Source organism: Leucoraja erinacea, chromosome 6, assembly GCF_028641065.1.
Source record: "Leucoraja erinacea ecotype New England chromosome 6, Leri_hhj_1, whole genome shotgun sequence".
NCBI lineage: Eukaryota > Metazoa > Chordata > Chondrichthyes > Rajiformes > Rajidae > Leucoraja > Leucoraja erinaceus.
In genome coordinates, this window is record NC_073382.1 from 50,440,755 (window position 1) to 50,453,684 (window position 12,930).

Genomic DNA, 12,930 nt, shown 5'->3' on the forward strand with positions numbered 1-12,930 from the left:
ACCTAGGTCTCCAACCCTAAGTCATAGTATCAAGGGGAAATCCCTCCACTTCAGGGGTCGGCAACCTTGTTCTGCATTGGGGCCACACGCATGTCTGTGAGCGGACGGCGGGCAACATCTATCACGTGCATACATGGATCTCGCCCCGGATGACAGGCAACAAATCCTGCGTCACATAGATCCCACTATGCAGTATATGCACTATGCAAAATATGCAGTATCAACAATATCAAGCATTTGCACGGGTTTGTAACTGAAGGTGCTGGGTACAAAGGCAAGGAGGTTGTGTCGAACTTCGTTAAAACATTGGTTTCATTAAGGCCGGGATATGGGCACTGCACTGTACAGTGCGAAAGCACGGCAGAGAGCGCAAACAAGATTTACAAAACAATGTAGAAAGGAACTGCAGATGCTGGTTTACATCGTAGGTAGACACAAATTGCCAGAGTAACTCAGCGAGACAGGCAGCATCTCTGGAGAGAAGGAATGGGTGACGTTTCGGATCGAGCCCCTTCTTCGGTTTTACATACATAAACAATGGCAGTAAATCGACTGCTCTTACAGAAAACATATAGACAGCAGACACTTCACCTCTCCCATCCCACCATCAGTCCAAACCAGTTACATAATTCCATACAATGCCTCCATGGGGTCTATATTCCACAGAGATACAAAGAGTACTTGTGAATAGACACAAATTGCTGGAGTAACTTAGCGGTACAGGCAGCGACTCTGGGGAGAAGGAATAAGTGACGTTTCGGATACCCTTCTTCAGACTGAACTGAACTCTCGTCGGTGAGAGTACTTGTGATTGTCTGAAGAAGGGTCTCTACCCAAAACGTCATCCATTCCTTCTATCTAGAGATGCTGCCTGTCCCGCTGAGTTTCTCCAGCATCTTGTGTCTATCTTTGGTGTAAACCAGCATCTGCAGGTCCTTCCCACACAAGAGTGCGTGATTGTAGCTGAATGTCTGGGTACTTTACAATTTGAGATTCGTGATAAATTACTGTCCGAATACACAATCGGGTGCTCCGGGCCCGTTTCTTCAGGAGACCCGTTTATGAATATTGGACGCATATCGGCAGTACATTTCATATGATCGATTATTAAAGCAGGTTTCCGTCAGTTAATGGCTAGTTAACTAGAATCGCGATTTGAGTTCGTTTCGTAATACCCCTGATAATGAGACCAAACAACTAACGTCCAGTTTACAAAATAATGTGGAGATTTATACATTAACATGTCGGAAAGAGTGGGCCGTACATTCATTATTTTTTAAAGTGTCTTTCGTTGAAGATAAATGAGTTGTTCGTTACATGTGGATTTCCTCAAGTTTTTTTATGTGAATTTGTATCAAGTTGCATCGTTTCAAGTTTCACATTTGGAATTTATTTTGGAGCTGGGTTCAGCTGGGGGTCCATGGAAGAATTCTGCTTACTGGGAATAAAGACCAGAGGCAGAGCAGCGCGGACACTTCCCGTCTCTCGGGCGTGCGTGCTGGCACTAACTCACGCTGATTCACACTTACACACATGCAGACGTACGCAGGTGTGATCGAATTTTATGCACGGGCAACGCAAAATACTGAAGAAGGGTCTCGACACAAACTGTCACCCATTCCTTCTCTCCAGAGATGCTGCCTGTCCCATATAACCATATAATAACCATATAACAATTACAGCACGGAAACAGGCCATCTCGACCCTTCTAGTCCGTGCCGAACACATAATCGCCCCGTCCCATATACCTGCGCTCAGACCATAACCCTCCATTCCCTTCCCATCCATATAACTATCCAATTTATTTTTAAATGATAAAAACGAACCTGCCTCCACAACCTTCACTGGAAGCTCATTCCACACAGCTACCACTCTCTGAGTAAAGAAGTTCCCCCCTCATGTTACCCCTAAACTTCAGTCCCTTAATTCTCAGGTCATGTCCCCTTGTTTGAATCTTCCCTACTCTCAGTGGGAAAAGCTTTTCCACGTCAACTCTGTCTATCCCTCTCATCATTTTAAAAACCTCTATCAAGTCCCCCCTTAACCTTCTGCGCTCCAAAGAATAAAGCCCTAACTTGTTCAACCTTTCTCTGTAACTTAGTTGCTGAAACCCAGGCAACATTCTAGTAAATCTCCTCTGTACTCTCTCTATTTTGTTGACTATTACTGTTGTCGACTCAGTTGTCCCGCTGAGTTACTCCAGCATTTTGTGTCTATCTTCAAGGTCAGAGTTAAATAACAAAAAAAACACAACGCCCACCAATCAAAGATAGGTGCGGGAAAAAAAATATGCCTGCTGGCCGGAATGGTTCCGAGGCGCGCTGAGCAGCAGGCACCGCAGCCGCTGCAACTACACTTTTAGATGCGGGGAAAAAAATTACGACTGCGGCTGCGGGCTGGATGAATGCAAAAAAAATATATATATATATATATATATATATATATATACGACTGCTGGCCGGATGAATGCTGAAAAAAAAAAATCCGCCTGCGGGCTGGATGATTTTAGGTTACGGGCCACATTCGGCCCAAGGGCGTAGGTTGCCGACCCCTGCTCTACTTGTAAAAATAATTGTGAAGCATTAACAGTATACAAATTTACTGTGGTTTTATCTGTCACACATCACTTTCAAATGGAGCCGCATAGGATGAATAAACTATTAAGAAAACTACCAGAAATAAGATTGCCTTTGGATAACCTTTTTAAAAGAAGAAACAAAGTACTTGAGTAACTTGTTCAGTTGGTCAGACATCATCTCTGGAAAACATTGATAGTCAATATTTCTGGTTGTGACCCTTCTTCAGACTGATTGTATTGGGGGAAACCTTACACAAAATTTATGGCATCGAAACGAGCCTTTTGTACTAGTTATTCAATTTCATAGTCACCCTTCATTTAATGTGTGGACTAAATGTGATATGTACTTTTCCTCTGCCTGTCCTTTGCTGAAGTCACTAAATTAATTTTAAATGTTCATCTATTCCTTGCAATGAATACAAATTAAGATTTTTATACCATAATTATTTTCAATGTTGCAAAAATATGTCATTGCTCTGTCTGAAATCTCGTATTAATCTGGTATTGCTGTTAATCTATATCGATCACAATAACCTCATGCTTCCTTTATATCTGTTTTAAAACAAAAGCCCAAGTGTTTTGAAATATTTAGTTTATTGACATACCAAACAATGGACAAATGAATCACTGCTATACCTTCTCCATGGCCTCAACATGTCAGAGAGTGGGGTCTAAATTGCATGAGCTAAGTTTCTTTAAGATCTTTCATGGATTTACCATTACAATTCAGGACTTGCAGCATCGTTTTCAAAATAAAACTGTGGTACATTAGTATTTTTATGCTGTCATTCAGTTGACATGCTCGATGTAGGCCTTGTGAACCTTGAACACAGACCAAGTGATTTGCATTCTGTTTTAAATGTGTTGTCCTACACAATTTTCATTTATTCCATGATTTGTGTACAAGAACATAAAATGGTGCATTACAGGAACAGGCCCTTCGGCCCACAGTGTCCATTCCAAACATGAAGCCGAGTTAAACTACGGTAATCACTGCTTGCATGCCATCTGTATCCTTCCATTACCTTCCCATCCATGCGCGTATTGAAAAGCCTCTTAAAATGCCACTATCGTATCTGTTGCCACCATCACCCTCGGCACTGTGTTCCAGGCACACACCACTCTCTGTGTAATAAAAAAATACTTGCTCCATGTATCACCAAAGGAACTCCCTTTCCTTTGAATATCAATTCTGAGGTTATGTATTTTCTGGGTTAAAACAAGTTGTAGTAATCCCCAGTGTTTCGTTGTGAGACAACTTTAGTCAGCTTGCATTGAAAACGATTTGCTGTGATTCATGGCGTTAACTTCTATAAGCTGGTATGCAGTCTTGCTGATTATCCTCATTTGATCTTCATATGAAGGGGGTAAGTGAAAATGTTCAAGCCCACATTTTCATTGCCAATCTGTTTGAATTATCAAAAATATCTATCTTCCTATGTAATGTGATCTAAAATATCATATAGATAGACCTCAAATATCACGGCAGGAACATTTATTTGACATGTGATGATGTATGAATATACTTGAATTAACTAGCTTTTGGTGCATGAGCCCTGCTCATTGGAATGTTATAATTGCTTAGCATTCTCACGCCAGTATAAAATGTGAAAAATTACCCAATTCAACTTATTTTAACATTACCATTACATTCACCTCAAATTGCTTCTACTGTCAGGAAGAGAACTATTACCCAAACCATCATGCTTTGGCGTATTGAAGCACTGAAGGCTGCTTTCAGGGAAAGACTGAAAACTGCTGCTAATGCTCGTCACCTTTTTAAGTGGACGTAGTTTAAAAGTTTCAACTGACCGTCAAGAAACTTTAATGAAACTGAAGTAATGACTTGAATTGCAGATGGCATGTATTTAGATTTTGCATTCTTAGCTCAATAATAACATTCATTGGAGAAAAATACCAACAGTCGTCTTCATCTTCTAAACCAGAAAAATATAGCTTGGTTGTGAGAGACAAAAAATGCCTCTCATTTGGTCCCTTCTTCACTGTCCACTAAGATCATCTCCATGACAGTTTTTTAACACACCAACACCACACATTAATTCACAATATCAAAGGTTTATTGATCTCTGTCTTGAATGTGCTATTTGATCGACTGATTCACTAGTCTGTGGAGATGGGAGTCGTCTTGCCTCAATGGCCAGCACCTTTTGAGACTGATTCTAGACACCTAGATTCTAGAAAACAATAACATTGAATCCATTACATCGAGCCATTTAAGAATTCTGTAAATTTCAATGAGATTGCTTTTCATTCTCCCAAAATCAAAAGCATAAACTGAGACCACTTAGTGATTAACTGGCTATCCTCGTAATTGACCTGTTGACCATTCACTCGTGCTCTTTATTACAAGTACATGCTCCCTTAGATAGGGATGCCAGCTCTGTTCCTAGTGTTATCTCAAGAGATCATGATATTTGCAGCAGGCTGCTTTTATTCTTACACAATGACGACCTTTCTACTTGTTTGCTGTTCTGGCATGCTAATTTTCAGTGATTTATTGCCAAGTTCAACCGGATTGTTCTGAACACCAAGAGCACGTCCTGCCTACATAAAAATTCTGCATGTCGTTTATCTTACATTCTGTGTTTTGTCCTTGCCCATTCATCTAACGTGTTTATTTCTTGAAGCATCCTTACCCTCTCACAGCTGACACCGACACCTAATTTGTATTGGCAGCAAACCTGGATTTATTACACTTGATTCCCTCATTCAGATTAACAAAAAGGATCTTGCCGCCGATTGCTAAGTCAGCCTCCCAACAGGTCTATTTTATATAAACTTTTAACCAGTCATTAATCAATTACAGAATATTTTTTAATCTGTCACGTGATTCCGTACAAAATACACCCACTCGTCCAAATACATTGACTCGTATGGTCTTATCTATTCTGCAATTTGGGGATGGGGTAGAAGAGAAACTATTTATTTAATATGATTTTCCTTTCATAAATCAATGACTATTCACAATCCCATTACTATTTTCCAGGGACCTGGGAGCTGCTCCCTTCAAAACCCTTGGGTACAGGCCATATCATGGGTAAAAGCTCAGTGCCCAATTGCTCCAATACTCTTTTTCTGGTAGTGCTTCTTCTTGCGTATGGCGTGCACAGCCTAAAGTTGTAGGACAACTTGTTCTATTTGATCTTATTTGATTGTGCACGCCAGGTTGATTGCATTTGTCGAAACAGGGTGGACCACGTGAAGGTTGCAATCTCACACCCCAGGCACTCCCATCTGGTAGTGCTAATTTTTTCCAACTCACTCGAGACCTGTTATTCATGGAATTTATGTGTTTACTTGTTAAATTTCTCTGCCATTTTCATATTAAGTATAATTTATTTTCCCTAGGTCTGTGAAGCACCCAAATTAAATTTAGCTGATCTTTATTCCCACAAATCTGTAGAATATTTTAGTCTTTTGTTTCTTCCTAGCTCTCATCCTTTTCAAAGCCTTGATCATCCTCTACTGCATCCTGTTTTTAATTGGACAGCTTTTCCTTTTGTTTTTTTCGTACATTTTTAACTATTTAAACATTGCTGATTGCTGGTTTGCTGTCATACCTTTTTAATGTTCTTTCCAGATCTACTGTATTTCACTCTCGTCTTGTGCCTTTGTGGTTTGTTTAATTCCAATTATAGGCCCTGGTCTCTGATTTGAGCTAAATCCCTTTCATTCTTTATCTAAAATGTTATCATTATCGTTATTCCCTGATCATCAAATAAAACTTTTTTCCTCTCTCTCATTACACAGCACCAGACCTAAAATAGCCTGTTCCTTCATTTGTTGCTTGCCATATTCATCAAGCTATTTCTTGTAAACTCTAAAGTTCTATCATATTATGGCTCATTTAATTTGTCCAGTTCATAAGTAAACCAAAGTCTTCATTTACTTTTGTTTACATGCACATAAAATGATCTGCTTTATACACCTATGATGCCAATTTTTGACAGCCAAATACAACTTCCACTGACAGTTTCTGTTTGTTTCTTGGATTATATAGTTGAGAAGTGGAATCAGTTTGTAGCCATGCACCTTCATTCCTATGTTAATCCCAGTCCATACTGAGCTACACGGACCTGTTTTTTATTATGCCAATCTTTTCTAAAAGTTGAATTTCCTGAAATAAATTCCTAACCTCTGTAACTTTGCGACCATTTCTCTAATAAAACTAGATATAGCAAAGATCATGGTACCAGATGAAATCCGTCGCCATCCAGAAGTAACTGCACCTCTAGTTAGTGTCCCAGTATAACTACAATACTGTCATCCACGCAATAGTATGGAAAATTGCCTAGTTGTGTCTTGTTCACAAAGCATAATCCAATCCCTGATTAATCACTTAGTCAAACGTGCAAACTGATGGAAGACATCATTGACAATGACATGAAGCAGCACCTGTTTTCCCAATAACCTGTACACTGATGCCCAGTTTGTTTTTTTGCCACAGTGAGTGAGAGTGAGAGAGAGAGAGAGACATCAGGGACATGCCATTGGTCATTTAGCTCATGATCTCAACACAACCTAGATTAAAGGGCTGAATTTCAGAGGTGAAGTGAGAGTAATGGCCCTTGATGTTAAGGCAGCATTGGAACAAGCTAGGTCTCAAAGAATCCATCCAAATCATCAAGACAAAATACGCGAATGGTTAGAATCATGCTTTGTACAAAGGAAGATGTTTATGGTTGCTGGTGGTAAATCCCAAACTCAAGATAATACCGTGGGAGTTTCTCAGAGCAGTATCTGATATGCAGCTTTCTTTGGCTGTTGGCAGGGGAAATTGTTGCAGATAATTGCACAATACCCAATTTCAGTGACAGATTCTTGCACGCAGCAAGAGCTAAAACAAACATTCCGGCATAAAACAGTGACCATCTCCAACAAAACACTCCAATACAGGAGGTGTATAAAATGTATAAAATAAGAGGTCTAGATAGAGTAGACAGTCGGCACCTTTTTCCTCCAGGGTGGAAATGTCAAACACTAGAGGGCATAGGTTTAAGGTGAGAGGGGCAAGGTTTAATGGGGACATGCAAGGCAAGTTTTTACATCGAGGAAGGTGGGTGCCCAGCATGTGCTGTCAGGGCTGGTGTTAGAGGCAGATACAGTAGTACCACTTTAGAGGCTTTTATATAGGCACATGGATATGGAGGCATACGGATCATGTGCAAGCAGATGAGATTAGTTCATCTTGGCATCCTCCTGTTCAGCGCAGACGTTGGGCAGAGGGGCCTGTTTTAGTGTTGGACTTTTCCATGTACTGGATTCAGACCATCTACTCTGGACCCAATTATCAGTGGTGGAGCACTGTTGAGCTATGCCATTGACCAGAAAGTTAACCTGACCAGCCATACAAATACCATGGCTGTAAGAAGCTGGAGTCCTGTGGCAAATGATGTATTTTGTTGTAACATAATTCTCCCACATCATAAGTAGTAGTAGATCTTTTTCCTGCTTCAAAGCTGTTTTGTCATTCAATAATATTATGGTTGATCTAATCATGACAACAGCATTTTTCTGGTGGTCTCCTTGTACCTTTTGACTTTCTTGTAATTAAGTTTCTGTCAACTATTGCTATCTCAACACTAAGAAGAATTCGCTCTGCCTCTTCTTGAAATGGACAACCCCTCACTTTGAAATCATCCCTAGATATCAATTTTCCCTGATATCCTCAATTCGAGAAGCATCCTCTCAGGAGTCATCGTGTCAATCTCCTGCAGAGACTGATATTTTAATAAAAGTGGTTCTCGATCTCCTAAAAATCTGATGAGTATTGGCTGATATATCAACACAATACTCCCAGGGATCATCGTTGCCTAAACATGGAGCAATCCAATTGCAGACTAAAAATCGTCAAATTCCTCTCTAATCCATACTGCATTAAAGGCTAATGTATCATTAGCCTTCCTAATTACTTGGTGTGCCTATACACTTATCTATCATGTTTCATCTACCGGATCTAAAAACACATTGTGTTGCAGCATTTTGTAGTCTCTGATTAAATAATTTTGATTTTTCTTTCCCCCATACTGGTAACTTTTTTCAATTATGTTGCATAGAAACATAGAAAAAGGTGCAGGAGTAGGCCATTCGGCCCTTCGAGCCTGCACCGCCATTTGATATGATCATGGCTGATCATCCAACTCAGTATCCCATCCCTGCCTTCTCTCCATACCCCCTGATCCCTTTAGTCACAAGGGCCACATCTAACTCCCTCTTAAATATAGCCAATGAACTGGCCTCAACTACCTTCTGTGGCAGAGAATTCCACAGATTCACCACTCTCTGTGTAAAAAATGATTTCCTCATCTCGGTCTTAAAAGTCTTCCCTCTTATCCTTAAACTGTGACCTCTAGTTCTGGACTTCCCCAACATCGGGAATAATCTTCCTGCATCTAGCCTGTCCAACCCCTTAAGAATTTTGTAAGTTTCTATAAGATCCCCCCTCAATCTTCTGAATTCCAACGTGTACAAGCCGAGTCTATCCAGTCTTTCCTCATATGAAAGTCCTGCCATCCCAGGAATCAGTCTGGTGAACCTTCTCTGTACTCCCTCTATGGCAAGAATGTCTTTCCTCAGATTAGGAGACCAAAACTGTATGACAATACTCCAGATGTGGTCTCACCAAGACCCTGTACAACTGCAGTAGAACCTCCCTGCTCTTATACTCAAATCCTTTTGCTATGAATGCTAACATACCATTTGCTTTCTTCACTGCCTGCTGCACCTGCATTCCTACTTTCAATGACTGGTGTACCATGACACGCAGGTCTCGTTGTATCTCCCCTTTTCCTAATCGGCCACCATTCAGATAATAGTCTACTTTCCTGTTTTTGCCACCAAAGTGGATAACCTCACATTTATCCACATTATACTGCATCTGCCATGCCTTTGCCCACTCACCCAACCTATCCAAATCACCTTGCAGCCTCCTAGCATCCTCCTCACAGCTAACACTGCCCCCCAGCTTCGTGTCATCTGCAAACTTGGAGATGTTGCATTCAATTCCCTCATCCAGATCATTAATATATATTTTAAATAGCTGGGGTCCCAGCACTGAGCCTTGCGGTACCCCACTAGTCACTGCCTGCCATTCTGAAAAGGACCCGTTTACTCCTACTCTTTGCTTCCAGTTCTCTATCCACATCAATACTGAACCCCCAATACCATGTGCTTTAAGTTTGTATGCTAATCTCTTATATGGGACCTTGTCGAAAGCCTTCTGAAAGTCCAAATATAACACATCCACTGGTTCTCCCTTATCCACTCTATTAGTTACATCCTCGAAAAATTCTATAAGATTCGTCTGACATGATTTACCTTTCATAAATCTATGCTGACTTTGTCCAATGAACTCACCACTTTCCAAATGTGCTGCTATCCCATCTTTAATAACTGATTCCAGAATTTTCCCCACCACCGATGTTAGACTAACTGGTCTGTAATTCCCCGTTTTCTCTCTCCCTCCCTTTTTAAAAAGTGGGGTTACATTAGCTACCCTCCAGTCCTCAGGAACTACTCCAGAATCTAAAGAGTTTTGAAAAATTATCACTAATGCATCCACTATTTCTGCGGCTACTTCCTTAAGTACTCTGGGATGCAACTTATCCGGCCCTGGGGATTTATCGGACTTTAATCCATTCAATTTACCTAACACCACTTCCCGGCTAACCTGGATTTCACTCAGTTCCTCCATCTCATTTAACCCCCCATCCCTTGCTATTTCCGGCAGATTATTTATGTCTTCCTTAGTGAAGACAGAACCAAAGTAATTATTCAATTGGTCTGCCATGTCCTTGTTCCCCATGATCAATTCGCCTGTTTCTGACTGCAAGGGACCTACATTTGTTTTAACTAATCTTTTCGTCTTGACATATCTATAAAATCTTTTGTAGTCAGTTTTTATGTTCCCTGCCAGTTTTCTTTCATAATCTATTTTCTCTTTCCTAATTAAGCCTTTTGTCCTCCTCTGCTGGACTCTGAATTTCTCCCAGTCCTCTGGTAGGCTGCTTGTTCTGGCTAATTTGGAGGCTTCCTCTTTTGTTTTGATACTATCCCTGATTTCCCTTGTTATCCACGGATGCACTACCTTCCCTGATTTATTATTTTGCCAAACTGGGATGAACACTTGTTGTAGTTCATCCATGCAGTTTTTAAATGCCTTCCATTGCATATCCACCGTCAACCCTTTAAGAATCATTGGCCAGTCTATCTTGGCCAATTCACGTCTCATAACCTCAAAGTCACCTTTCTTTAAGTTCAGGACCCTAGTTTCTGAATTAACAATGTCACTCTCCATCCTAATGAAGAACTCAACCATATTATGGTCACTCTTGCCCAAGGGGCCACACACAACAAGACTGCTAACTAACCCTTCCTCATTACTCAATACCCAGTCTAGAATAGCCTGCTCTCTCGTTGGTTCTTCTACATGTTGGTTTAGAAAACTATCCCGCATACATTCGATGAAATCCTCTTCCTCAGCACCCCTGCCAATTTGATTCACCCAATCTATATGTAGATTGAAGTCACCCATTATAATGGTTTTACCTTTGTTGCACGCGTTTCTAATTTCCTGTTTGATGCCATCCCCAACTCCACTACTACTGTTAGGTGGCCGGTACACCACTCCCACTAGCGTTTTCTGCCCCTTAGTGTTTCGCAGCTCTACCCATATCGATTCCACATCCTCCAAGCTAATGTCCTTCCTTTCTATTGGGTTAATCTCCTCTCTAACCAGCAACGCTACCCCGCCTCCTTTTCCTTTCTGTCTATCCCTCCTGAATATTGCATATCCCTGGATGTTCAGCTCCCAGCCTTGGTCACCCTGGAGCCATGTCTCCGTGATCCCAACTATATCAAATTCATTAATAACTATCTGCACATTCAACTCATCCACCTTATTACGAATGCTCCTTGCATTAAGATACAAAGCCTTCAGGCTTGTCTTTACAACACTCTTACCCCCTTATACAATTATGTTGAAAAGTGGCCCTTTTTGATTTTTGCCCTGGTTTTGTCTACCTGCCACTTTTACTTTTCACCTTGCTACCTATTTCTTCTACCCTCATTTTACACCCCACATGCCTCTCTGCTCTTGCACCCATCCCCCTGCCACATTAGTTTAAATCCTCCCCGACAGCACTAGCAAACACTCCCCCAAGGACATTGGTTCCATTCCAGCCCAGGTGCAGACCGTCCTGTTTGTACTGGTCCCACCTCCCCCAGAACTGGTTCCAATGCCCTAAAAATTTGAATCCCTCCCCCTTGCACCATTTTTCAAGCCACGTATTCATCTGCAATATCCTCCTATTTCTACTCTGACTGGCCGTGGTACTGGTAGTAATCCAGAGATTATTACCTTTGAGGTCCTACTTTTAAGTTTATCTCCTAGCTCCCTAAATTCACCTTGTAGGACCTCATCCCTTTTTTTACCTATATCGTTGGTGCCAATATGCACCACGACAACTGGCTGTTCACCCTCCCCCTCCAGAATGTTCTGCAGCCGTTCTGTCAAATACTTGTTTTTTCACTCTGTCAAATCTACATCGCTTTGGAGGTTCTTCTGTACTCGCAACTTACTAACCCACCTTTCTTTGGATCATCAGTAACTCTCACTGCCCTTGTTTCTATTGTTTATTATCGATAAAGATAAATAGTCACCCCAGCACTGATCCTTATAGCATCCCACCTGCTGCTGATTTTTTTATTTCAACTGTTTTCCATTAGCAAATCCTCTATCCATATTAATATACATGGCTGAGTACAACTCCATCAACTCAAACTTGGCACCCTCTAGTATATAGCAGTTTGCATAATTGACACCCATCAACCAACTGAAAAGTTTATTTCTCCCCTCTTGGAATTAAATTTGGATAGTGAGGTGTTGCATTTGATAAGGCAAACCTGGGCAGGACTTGCACAGTAAATGGTAAGGTTCTGGAGAGTGTTGTAGAGCAGAGATCTATGGGTGCCGGTACGTGGTTCCATGAAATTGGTGACACATACACGGTGGTGAAGTGGGCGCTTAGCACTCTTGCCTTCATTGGCCAGTGCTATGAATACAGATGTTGGGACGTCATGTTTCAGCTGCACAAGGCGTTGTGTTGTCAGGCCACATTTGGAATACTGGTCGTCCTATGTTAGGAAAGTTATCATTAATAAATGGAAAGGAGGGGAGTTCTGCAAAGGAGATTTTATCGGGTTTGGTGTATCTGGAATGTTTGGGTTATAAAAAGAAGCTGGGACTTTTTTCCACTAATGCATATGAAGCTGACGGGTGATCATATAGAGATTTATCAAATCACGAGGGGCATAGGAAAGGTGAATGGCTG